The 11,283-nt window shown below is 40.1% G+C and overlaps 1 non-coding gene across 1 annotated transcript; it reads left to right on the top strand.

The window, feature by feature from the left end:
• Positions 1-490: 490 nt before the first annotated feature.
• Positions 491-566, top strand: TRNAA-GGC (transfer RNA alanine (anticodon GGC)). The gene has a single exon. It is a non-coding gene; the product is annotated as a tRNA-Ala (tRNA).
• The last annotated feature ends 10,717 nt before the right edge of the window (positions 567-11,283 follow it).

Below are 11,283 nucleotides of genomic sequence, written 5' to 3'. Positions count from 1 at the left end.
TGTTGTGCCAAACCTTCGTCAATCTGCTCCTTCCCAAGGTCAAATTTATGGCAACTCTTTGGGTGAAGAAAGCATGGCAGATTCTCACAGACCATTCACCCACCTGCCTCAGCAGAGACCACTATAGTATGAAAGAGTTCTGATGAATCTTTCAGCAGACAAATATCAAGAACTTAAAGGACAAAACCTTTATAGACTTTAGACTTCTAGAACCACCGTAGAGAGAGAAAAGAAAAAATTAAGAGTTTTTTTCTATATCTTTCTGTTCTTTTAACATCTAAGCAGTCTAATAGCCAGAATCTTAATTATCAGCTGAGAAAGCACAGAAATTTTCATTTACAACCAGTGAGAGGAAGATAAGGCACTTGGGGGCATGAAGAGAGCTTCTTAAAGAGATTGATATTCAATAGGCTTACTTCTTTCTTCTCTTCTTACTTGCAATATCAAAATCATCTCAATACTACCCTAGACATTAAAAACGGGTATTTAGGCCCTGGCCGGTTGGCTCAGTGGTAGAGCGTCTGCCTGGCATGCAGGGGACCCGGGTTCAATTCCCGGCCAGGGCACACAGGAGAAGTGCCCATTTGCTTCTCCACCCCCACTCCTTCCTCTCTGTCTCTCTCTTCCCCTCCTGCAGCCAAGGCTCCATTGGAGCAAAGATGGCCCGGGCGCTGGGGATGGCTCCTTGGCCTATGCCCCAGGCGCTAGAGTGGCTCTGGTTGTGGCAGAGCGACGCCCCAGAGGGGCAGAGCATCGCCCCCTGGTGGGCAGAGCATCGCCCCTGGTGGGCGTGCCGGGTGGATCCCGGTCGGGCGCATGCGGGAGTCTCTGACTGTCTCTCCCTGTTTCCAGCTTCAGAAAAATACAAAAACAAACAAACAAAAAAAAAACACGGGTATTTAGGAAATTTTTAGAGTTTTTCACCAAAAATATCAGGTTGAAGAAAGAGAAACAGGACAAACTTAGCAATTGAAGATGAAACCTTCCCTCAAACTTTTGGTTCTTCTAGCTTTAGCTATGAGATATATTTGTGCTTTGCAAGATGCTCAAAGTTGCACAGATGAATAACCTCACTAAAAGACTCATTGTAATTAGTCACCAATAGTACTCAGTCAAATTTAAGAACATAGTAGAATAGCATAATCTCCATGTTCACTTTCCAGAATGCTAAGTAGATTCTGATACAAGATCTTGAGTCAAATATTTAGAACTTTTAATATGTTTTAAACCACTGGAAACCACTTTACATTTTTGAGGGAAAGAAAAGAATCAAAACTATAATGACAACTGAATTTAAGGACATGTAGAATTATATATAATTATATTACTTTCTTTATGATGTCTTTGAAAACAAAAAAAATAATAATTACTTACCAAAATATTTAACATATAATTTCAAAGGATTCAAAGATCCACAAATGTGAAATCAATAAACTTCAAGTTAGAAATTCTTTTTGCAGATGAAAAGAACAGCTACATGGAGGCTAGGAGGAAAGACAGTGAAGTTCACCAGACACGTGGTATCTCTCTTATATCAAAGATATGGCTATGAAGGTATAATTACTATAAATGCTATACATGCAGTACATTTACCTTAACTAGATATATCTAGTTAAGCAGAATAATGGCCCCGTAAAGATGTCCACATGCTAATTCCTGAAATCTGGGTTTATGGCATTTTACCTGGCAAAGGATAATTAAGGTTGCAAATAGAATTAGGTTGCTAATTGGTTGACTTTGAGATAGGAAAATTATCCTGGATAATCCAGGTGTGCCCCATGTAATCACAAGGGTCTTTATAAGTGAATAATGAAGGCATTCTGTGTAATTTTGAAGATCTTGCAAAGCACAGGAGAGTTGGTGTCAATATGATGCAGTATGAGAAAGACTCAACCAGCCATGACTAGTTTTAAAGATGGAAGGAGGCCACAAGCCAAGGAATGCAGGTGGCCTCTAGAAGCTGGAGAAGGTAAAGAAATAGATTCTCTGTTAGAGCCTCCAAAAAGAACACAGCCTTGCCAGCATCTTCATTTTAAATCAGTGAAACCCATTTCAGACTCTGCTCTCTAGAACAATAAGTTAATAGATTTATGTGGTTTTAAAGCCATATATTTGTGGTAAATTTTTACACCCGCAAAAGCAAAAGAAAACTAATACAATATTCAATAAGAAAAGAGGTAAGAAATTCTTTGGCTGTTAGCCTGGGAAGCCAGAGAGATTGGTACATGAGTCTTTTCTAGAGAGTGTTCAAAGGAAGCAGAGCAAATCAACACTCCAAAACTCTTAGAGGATTTTATCTGAAATCTGTTCATTAGGATGGAAAAGTTAAATGTAAGTAAATAAATAAATAAATCTAAGCTAAATCAATAGCACACATCAGTGGGCAGTTATTAAACACCTGCGGCCTGTGTTATTCAAGGTAAAGTGCACAAGATCAATGTAGTTGGGAAAGTCCCTCTCTGAGTGCCAGGGAGGAGACTTGGCCTGAAAACTCCTTTTTGATGGCAGAAAAGAAGAAAGCAAAGATAAAAACAAGACAGAAAAGTGACTATTTCCCATTTTTAGCTACTTTCTTCCACACACCCATATATCAGCAGATTTTTCTACCAAAGGTAAATTACTCTACTATGTATGGGTGTGACTGCAGTGAGAATCAGAACAACTTCCCTTATCAAAACAAATGTGTTTCCCATAAACTTAGACAGAAATCCTAGAATAAGTTTTTATGTTACTCTTTGCTTTTGTTTACACATCCGTCTCTTTTGTCTCTCTCCTTTTATCTTTACAAAACTCAACTTGACATTGGTACCTACATGGATAGGTTCTAATAAGCAAGCAAAAACATTTTTTTTTCCAAAAAAATCCATAGACAAACATTAAATGTTAAGGACAGATTTTTTTTTCCCCTATAAGTTTTGAGGACCACCTACAACAGCCATGACAGCTGTGCTAATCGAAAAAGCAAACGAGGCCACAAAGGACTGTTCTTTGACCATGTAATCAATTTTCCACTCAATGCATTGTTCATTCTTGGAGACTTTAATGCCAGAATTGATTTTAACAGCCATTATAGAAATACTTAAGTCAAAGGGCTTGCAACCTTTTTAAGCATGACCAATGGAATTTTTTAAATAGATATGTGAATAAATCATTGAGTATGATTCATATGCTTTTTTAAAAAGGTTCTTTGAGTCACTGTCCAGACACATTCTTTACAAGTAGTCAAGTGGACTAAGTAAAATATCATTCTGAAAAATAGTGCATTAGTTCAGTTTATGCTTATAAAATTATGTTTGAAATATTTGTATACCATTTCAGCAGCTCCCAGAACAGCCAATAGGTAATCAGTTAGCAATATAATGGAAGATTTTTTTTCAACATGAAATCTGAGGAGGAAGTTGTATAAGCAGTCCTGAAGACAAAATGTGACCTTAATTTGTGTACAAGGCAGATATTGAAAACCTCAGGAACAGAGAAAGATAATAATTAAGAAATGTCATTGTTGCTCAGATGACCAAGTTAAGAGTTATTCCATATAAAATAAAATGTTGGAAGAAATTATTAAATAACTGCATGTATTTTTTAAGCATTCAAAGAACAAGATAAACTAACTAAAATTCTTTGTTTAATCATGTATCCTTAGATAAGAGTTACTTATGGCATTCTATGCCTGCAAATGAAAATGTACATAAAATGAAATCTAAGCCATAATTAACATAAAGAATAAGCAACCTATAGGAAAAGATGCAAATAAGTAGACATCTTACATGTGAAAGCTAAAATTGATAGTAGAGCTTCTCATGATAGAAAAATTTCTGATAAATTGGGGTATATTTCAATTATGACAAAATGAGATTACCCAGTAAAAAAATGTTTTGTCTAGAATTTCACAATTATATTGAGTTAATATTTGACTGAAATGGCATAGAATTTAAATCACATGATTGGAACATTAATGGCTAAATCTCATGGTTAAGATCTATCTTAGCCCTGGCCGGTTGGCTCAGCGGTAGAGCGTCGGCCTAGCGTGCGGAGGACCCGGGTTCGATTCTCGGCCGGGGCACACAGGAGAAGCGCCCATTTGCTTCTCCCCCCCTCCGCCGCGCTTTCCTCTCTGTCTCTCTGTTCCCCTCCCACAGCCAAGGCTCCATTGGAGCAAAGATGGCCCGGGCGCTGGGGATGGCTCTGTGGCCTCTGACCCAGGCGCTAGAGTGGCTCTGGTCGCAACATGGCGACGCCCAGGATGGGCAGAGCATCGCCCCCTGGTGGGCAGAGCGTCGCCCCTGGTGGGCGTGCCGGGTGGATCCCGGTCGGGTGCATGCGGGAGTCTGTCTGACTGTCTCTCCCTGTTTCCAGCTTCAGAAAAATGAAAAAAAAAAAAAAAAAATCTCTCTATCTTACTGTTGTACAGATATTCACCAACATCCAAAAGGCCTTTGATCCTCTACTTTGCAGTATATCAGGACTCAAGCATTATCATCATAAGGCATATGCACAGAGTTTGTTTAGCAGGCAGTTATTGTCCATGGAGTGAACAGTGTTATTATAGCACAAGCAGGCATCCATCAGAGTTCTCAGCACCACACCTGTCCTTAAGGAAATGTCCTTATGTGTGATAGGATGCCTGAGTGGCACAGACATGACATCCACGTTAACAATCAACATTTATCTGGAGTTCTGCATGCACCATAAAGCACAGCTTTAATTCCATTTTTGGTTTCAGCTAGGGACAAAGAAGGTGGGCAAAGAATGATGCCTTTTCTCTTCTTTGTTCAATGTCAATGTTGAGCACCTTTCATTCATCTTTCAGCTGAATGTGCCTTCTTTCTAGTGTTCTTATTCAATAAAAACAAGACAGAAAATATTTCCTGTGTAAAATAAATACAGTTTCATTCCAGGGAAATGAAGACTTAAATTCCCTAAAAGTGTTCATTCTTAACATGCACACAATCCCATGAGGGGAAAAACAGCATATTTATTGACTCAATTGTCAATAAAAATGCACAAGTTGAATGCACTATGAACTTGCATCTGACATTGTGAAAGTTACTGATATTAAAAGTTCATTAGAAGTCATTTATAGAAAGTATTGAATAAAATTTCAGGGAAGGAAATAGTTTGAATTACTTTCTCTTTGAAGATCAAGAGAATAAGTCAGCTTGACTGATAATATTAGGTGATTTAGTCATGAAAAAGATCTATTAGAGCATGCATTAAAAATGGCATCACACCCCTCTATGGGAACCCTGTCTCAAGAAGCAATCTCAAGCTGAAAATTTCCAGTAAACTTCACACAATTTATTTAGTTATTTTTAGTCTTATCCATGATTCTATAAACAAAAGACATTTACAAGCTGCCTACTCTTCATTTGGGACAAAGTGTGGCCTTCAAAAATCAAACATTCTTTTTGTACAATATTCTCTTTGTATTCTGATTGTCATTTTTACCCTTAAAGTGAAAGTATACTTTTGACTTTATCTACATAATATTAAATATAATTGCAAGTATGTATTTCTAAGACTATTTAGTATATTGCTGATGTATCTAAATGGCAATAATGCACATTTCTTCATTGGGTGGACATATTTTGGACAGAATGGGTCATGTGGTTCTTGTTCTTATACAACCTTAAAAATGATTCATGTACACTGACCTATGTTTTATGAGCTTCCATAAATACTAAAAAATTTAAGGCCATGGATTTGGAGAATCTTCAGAATAGCTATTAACAGGGTTCTCAGCAAGTCTTTGTCAGCCAGGTGGTTAGGAATTAAATGCCTTATTTCTAAATGGGAAAAGATAAACATCAGTGATATGTAAAATAAGTTGGGTTTTTTTTGGGGGGGTTGTATTTTTCTGAAGTTGGAAACGGGGAGACAGACAGACTCCCACATGCGCCTGACCGGGATCCACCCGGCACGCCCACCAGAGGGTGATGCTCTGCCCATCTGGGGCGTCATTCTATTGCAACCAGAGCCATTCTAGCACCTGAGGCAGAGGCCACAGAGCCATCCTCAGCACCTGAGCCAACTTTGTTCCAATGGAGACTTGGCTGCAGGAGGGGAAGAGAGAGACAGAGAGGAAGGAGAGGGGGAAAGGTGGAGAAGCAGATGGGCACTTCTCCTGTGTGCCCTGGCCGGGAATCGAACCCGGGACTCCTGCACGCCAGGCCGATGCTCTACCACTGAGCCAACCTGCCAGGGCCTATGTAAACTAAGTTTTAAGTTTTCTTAGCCTTTTCTATAAGCAGGCAGGTGCCCAACTTTTCTTTGACATGCTTGCCTGTGTTAGTGTTCCATGCATTGTTAAAGACAAATAATAGGGTGATGCTTGAGCTGCTGTTAGGAAATGGAGCACAATTAAAGACATAAAGGCTGACCCATAATTTATTCCTCAAGTTAACTCTATCTATACTTCTTACTCTTCAGTAAACAAATTCCTGCAGTTAAGATTTCTCTAATACAAACCTAACCTCCTTTGGTAAATAATACTTCGTACTCAGTAAGAGCTGTATTGTGATGCTCTCTATGTCATAAGCACTTTCCATACATCATGTTTTTAATCCTCACAACCCTGTGAGATATGCAGTATCATCATCATCATTTTTATTGTACAGATGAAGAAACTGAAGCACAGAGACATTAAGTAATTGCCCACAATCTCACAGCCAGGAAGTGGTAAAGCTGCAGTTCAAATCCTGCCCCCACTGAGCTCCTAAGTGCACACTCTTAACTGCTTCTGAGCCTTCTTGCACTTGCTATCAGGTCTTTCTTCTGCTTTTGTCACTCAAGGTTGTGTAAAGCTGTTTCAATGTTGGTTAACTTCCAAAGAATATTGCATTAACAAGCAGCTAGCTCAGACTCCTTCCCCATCTCCAAGTGCTCTTTCCCACCATGAACAGACCCACTTCACCGCTCTCATTTCTTGCTTACTCAAGCGTGTCAGTCACTTATGTACAGCTTAGGCTTGTCGTGTATGAGCTTGACTTTGAATGAAATGGCACTTACTGGTATATAATCCAAGAAATATAAATGAGAAAAAAAAATGTGTTTTCCTATCTTTGTAATTTGTATTTTAGAGTGAATCTAGAAGAAATAAGAGATATATATATTTTTTCCTTTTCCTTTCTTATGTCATTCATTTTGAAATGATCCTTTTAAGTGTGGTTTCAAATTATTATCTGAACTTGAGGATTATCATCCACCAGCTTGACGGGGAGCAGAGCAGGGTAAGAAGGGAGACATCCCCAAAGGCTGCCCAGAAGCTGTGTCACACCAAGTCAAAAAGGACCTCTTTATTTTTTCTCATTTCGACCAGGCTTGGTCCTTTCTCACTGGGATGCCAGGAAGAGGAGAAATGCAAAAAGTCATAGCTTCAGGCAAACGCCCAGGCAGATTAAGCCTAAAGGGTCTCATCTGTAAATCAGCAGTGAGCAGTGCCTTATGGGGCAAGCATTAGAGTAACTCAATCTCCTTTAGAAAAATGTTTAGGAAAATAAAAGCTGCACTTCAGGAGTGGGAGGAGAAATGAGACACCTCCAATGGGGGTGGGGTAGTGGGGCAGCCACACCCACTTAACTCCACCCCTCAGTTGTTGCTGTTCTTCTTACCCTTCTTATTCTTCAACTAAATTATACTGCTCACAAAAATGAGGGAATATTTTATCACTTCATATTCATTTTGAAATATCCCTTCATTTTGGTGAGCAGTACATTTTTCCCTTTCTTCTCATGTCTTTTTCTTTAGTCTATAAAATATAGACAGCACATAAAAACATGTAAATCTCTAGAGTAGGAAATCAACAGATATTTTGTCCATAGAAGTTAGTCCTAGTTGATATATTATTTAAAATGTTATTGCAAAGGGGAAGACAGCCAGGTGTGACTTCATGATGCGAAAGGGAGAAGGCAAAGACTGTGGGTTGTTACACCTGCTGGGCCAGAGTAAACCAGGTTAGAAGAGCACTTGCCTCAGGGCAGAGCAATCCATTCAGCTGTCCGAGCTAAAAATGAGCCTGCACAATAGCACGGGCTGCCCAGCCAGAGCATCAGGCTCAAGCACAATCGGATGGAGTTTCTGAACACTGCTGGATTCCCAAACAAGCTCTCAGTTGTCGCTATGGAGATCAACTTCTTGCACTGGTCAGCTTCCAATCCTCATTTGTTCAAATCAACAAAATCTGAGCCACACTTATAAAAAAGAAATATTTTCCCCTCCTAAAACAATTCACTATGGTTTCTTAAAAGAGGTCCTGATTGATCTCACCTACAAATTGGATGTTTCCATAAGAAATATATAAACAGGGTTATATATATATATATATATATATATATATATATATTTTTTTTTTTTTTTTTTTTCATTTTTCCGAAGCTGGAAACGGGGAGGCAGTAGACTCCCGCATGCACCCGACCGGGATCCACCCGGCATGCCCACCAGGGGGCGATGCTTTGCCCCTCTGGGGCATCGCTCTGTTGTGTCCAGAGCCATTCTAGCGCCTGAGGCAGAGGCCACAGAGCCATCCCCAGCACCCGGGCCATCTTTTGCTCCAATGTAGCCTCGGCTGTGGGAGGGGAAGAGAGAGACAGAGAGGAAGGAAAGGGGGAGGGGTGGAGAAGCAGATGGGCGCCTCTCCTGTGTGCCCTGGCCGGGAATCAAACCCGGGACTCCTGCACGCCAGGCCGACGCTCTACTGCTGAGCCAACCAGCCAGGGCCAGGGTTATATTTTTAAAACTTGGTTCCTCTTAAGTTTTCATTTTGTCACCTTATCTTTCAGTGTAAAATATTTCTCATGAATCTATGAACCCCTTTGATATTAATGTGCAATTAATTTAGTAACAAACAAGAGGTAAAAAATTATTTTGTAAAAGAAGCACAAGCACAGAAAGTGTTGTCATGATAAACCATTACAAGGCTTAACTAAAGGCTTGTTACAGGAGAAAGTGAGATATATTTAATTGTTCTACTGTTTTTAAAAAGAAGTCATTTTGGTTATGAGATATCTTCTCTGAAATGCCTACAGTATTTTTTTTTACTAGCAAGCATTGCTTCTTTTTGCTTCACCATATCCATTTCCTCATACATTAGTTATTAATATTAAATCATTAGACAAATTTTATATAAATTTTTTCATTTTACTTTTTAAATATTGACAGAAAATTATATAACATCAACTCTAACTACTTTATATAATAAAGATTATATGAAAGCATTCAGTGTTTTAAAAAGCATCATACATTTAAATTATAATCACAATGTCAATAGTGACTGATTTTGTTTGATATATAATGTGATAGCTGTGAAAATTATAAAGGACACAGTCTTTTATCTGAAAACATTCTCTTGAATTGATAAAGTAGTCAAATTAAGAATTCGTCATTGCTTCTGGCCAAGATGGCAGCGTAGGTAAACACTGTACTTGCATCTTCCCATGGCCATATCAAAATTACAACTAAACTACAGAATGACCGTCATTCAGGACTGCCTGATATCTAGCTGGACAGAAGTCCTACAACTAAGGATGCAAAGAAAAAGCCACATGAAGAGTGGTAGGAATGGTAGAGATGTGGAATAGGCTAGTCCCACTCTGGGAGTGGTAGACAAAAATCAGGAGCTGTATCTGAGCTGCAGAAATCCTGAAGAGTGAGATGTCCCAGCCCCATACCAGGCCTCCATACTCAGGGTTTCAGAGCTGAGAAGAGAAGTCCCTATGATTTCTGGCTATGAAAACCAGCAGAGAATTTAGCTGAGTGAGACGAAGGGCTGCTGGAGTTCCAGGCAGTTCCTCTTCTTTTTAATGCGTTTTTATTATTAAATTTTTATTTATTTATTTATTTATTTATTCATTTTAGAGAAGAGAGAGAGTGAGAGAGAAAAGGGGGAGGAACAGGAAGCATCAACTCCCATATGTGCCTTGACCAGACAAGTGCAGGGTTTTGAACCAGCGACCTCAGTGTTCCAGGTTGACGCTTTATCCACTGTGCCACCACAGATCAGGCTCCAGGCAGTTCCTCTTAAAGGATCTGTGCAAGGACTTACTTGGACTCACTCCCTCTGGGCTCCAGCACTGGAATAGCTGCTTGAGAGGCAACCAGGTACATACACGGAGAAACTCAAGTACCTGGTATTAGAACCAAAGCTGGTAATGGGCAGCTTTCTCTCAGATAAAAGTGTTGGAAATGGCCATTGTTCCTTTGATAAGTCCTCCTGCACAAGTTTGCAAGTGGGTGCCGTATCTGAGTCTCCACCAACCTGGCCCTGCTTTGGTGATTCCCTGAGACCTCGCCCCACTAACTTGCGAGCCCACCCAAGTTACTTCCGATGGCTTTTCCATATGATTGGACTGTCTTGGCTCATGCTTCACACTTTCCTAAAACCTCTTATATAAGCAGCATCTTACCTGGGCATGCCTTGCACCTCTCACTAAGTTGCTCCAGGTCTGGCTCTCACAGTAGCCGGCCTTGGTTTGCAGCTTGGCCTCTCCTAAGCACATCTAAGACTCAGTATAAGTCACAGCTATGTACAGATCAGTTTGTAGCTCATGCTGGGTGGCCCTGGGCAGAACACAGGCAGCAGCTGACCTTGGTCTGAACCTCTTGGGAGGCCTCAGAGCCAGTACACCAAAGACCCAGCTTCAGATCATGTCAAAGCATCACCCACCACCTCCAGTGACACACTCAAGGGGCTGTCTCAGCAAGCACCAGAGTCCCTCTGAGGTAAGTCCTGCTCTGTGGAGCGGACACCTGCACAGTTTGTCTTCCATAGATGTCAGATGCTGCAGCTAGTCCTTGCAGCCAATAGGTCTGGGGGTAAATCCTTCCCATTGATGAGTCAACAGCAGTTAAGGATCAACTACAAGAAGAAGGTGTGCACAGCCCACTTGGGGGCAGCACACCTAGAGTACCCAGTTTGGGTGATCAGGGAGGCTGTGCCTCTGGTTCCTATAAGACACCTACAACATTAGGTCAATGTACCAAGCCTGGGAGACATAGCCACCTACTTAATACATGCAAACAAACAAGAGAAGACTGCCAAAAGGAGGAGACAAAAAGAAAGATGTTCCAAATGAAAGAACAGAAAAAAACTAAACAAAATGGAGACAAACAGTCTAGTAGATGCAGAGTTCAAAACACTGGGGATAAGGATGCTCAATGAACTTGGGGGAAGAGCAGTTGAATTTAGAGAGATCTTCAACAGCATAAAAAAAAGACCTGGAAAGCATAAAAAAATATAAAAGAATCAGTTAAAAATGAAGGATGCACTAACTAAAATGAAGAATAATT

The sequence above is a fragment of the Saccopteryx bilineata genome, chromosome 6 (assembly GCF_036850765.1).
Source record: "Saccopteryx bilineata isolate mSacBil1 chromosome 6, mSacBil1_pri_phased_curated, whole genome shotgun sequence".
In the NCBI taxonomy this organism is placed as follows: Eukaryota; Metazoa; Chordata; class Mammalia; order Chiroptera; family Emballonuridae; genus Saccopteryx; species Saccopteryx bilineata.
This window is presented reverse-complemented; position numbering and strand designations above follow the sequence as displayed.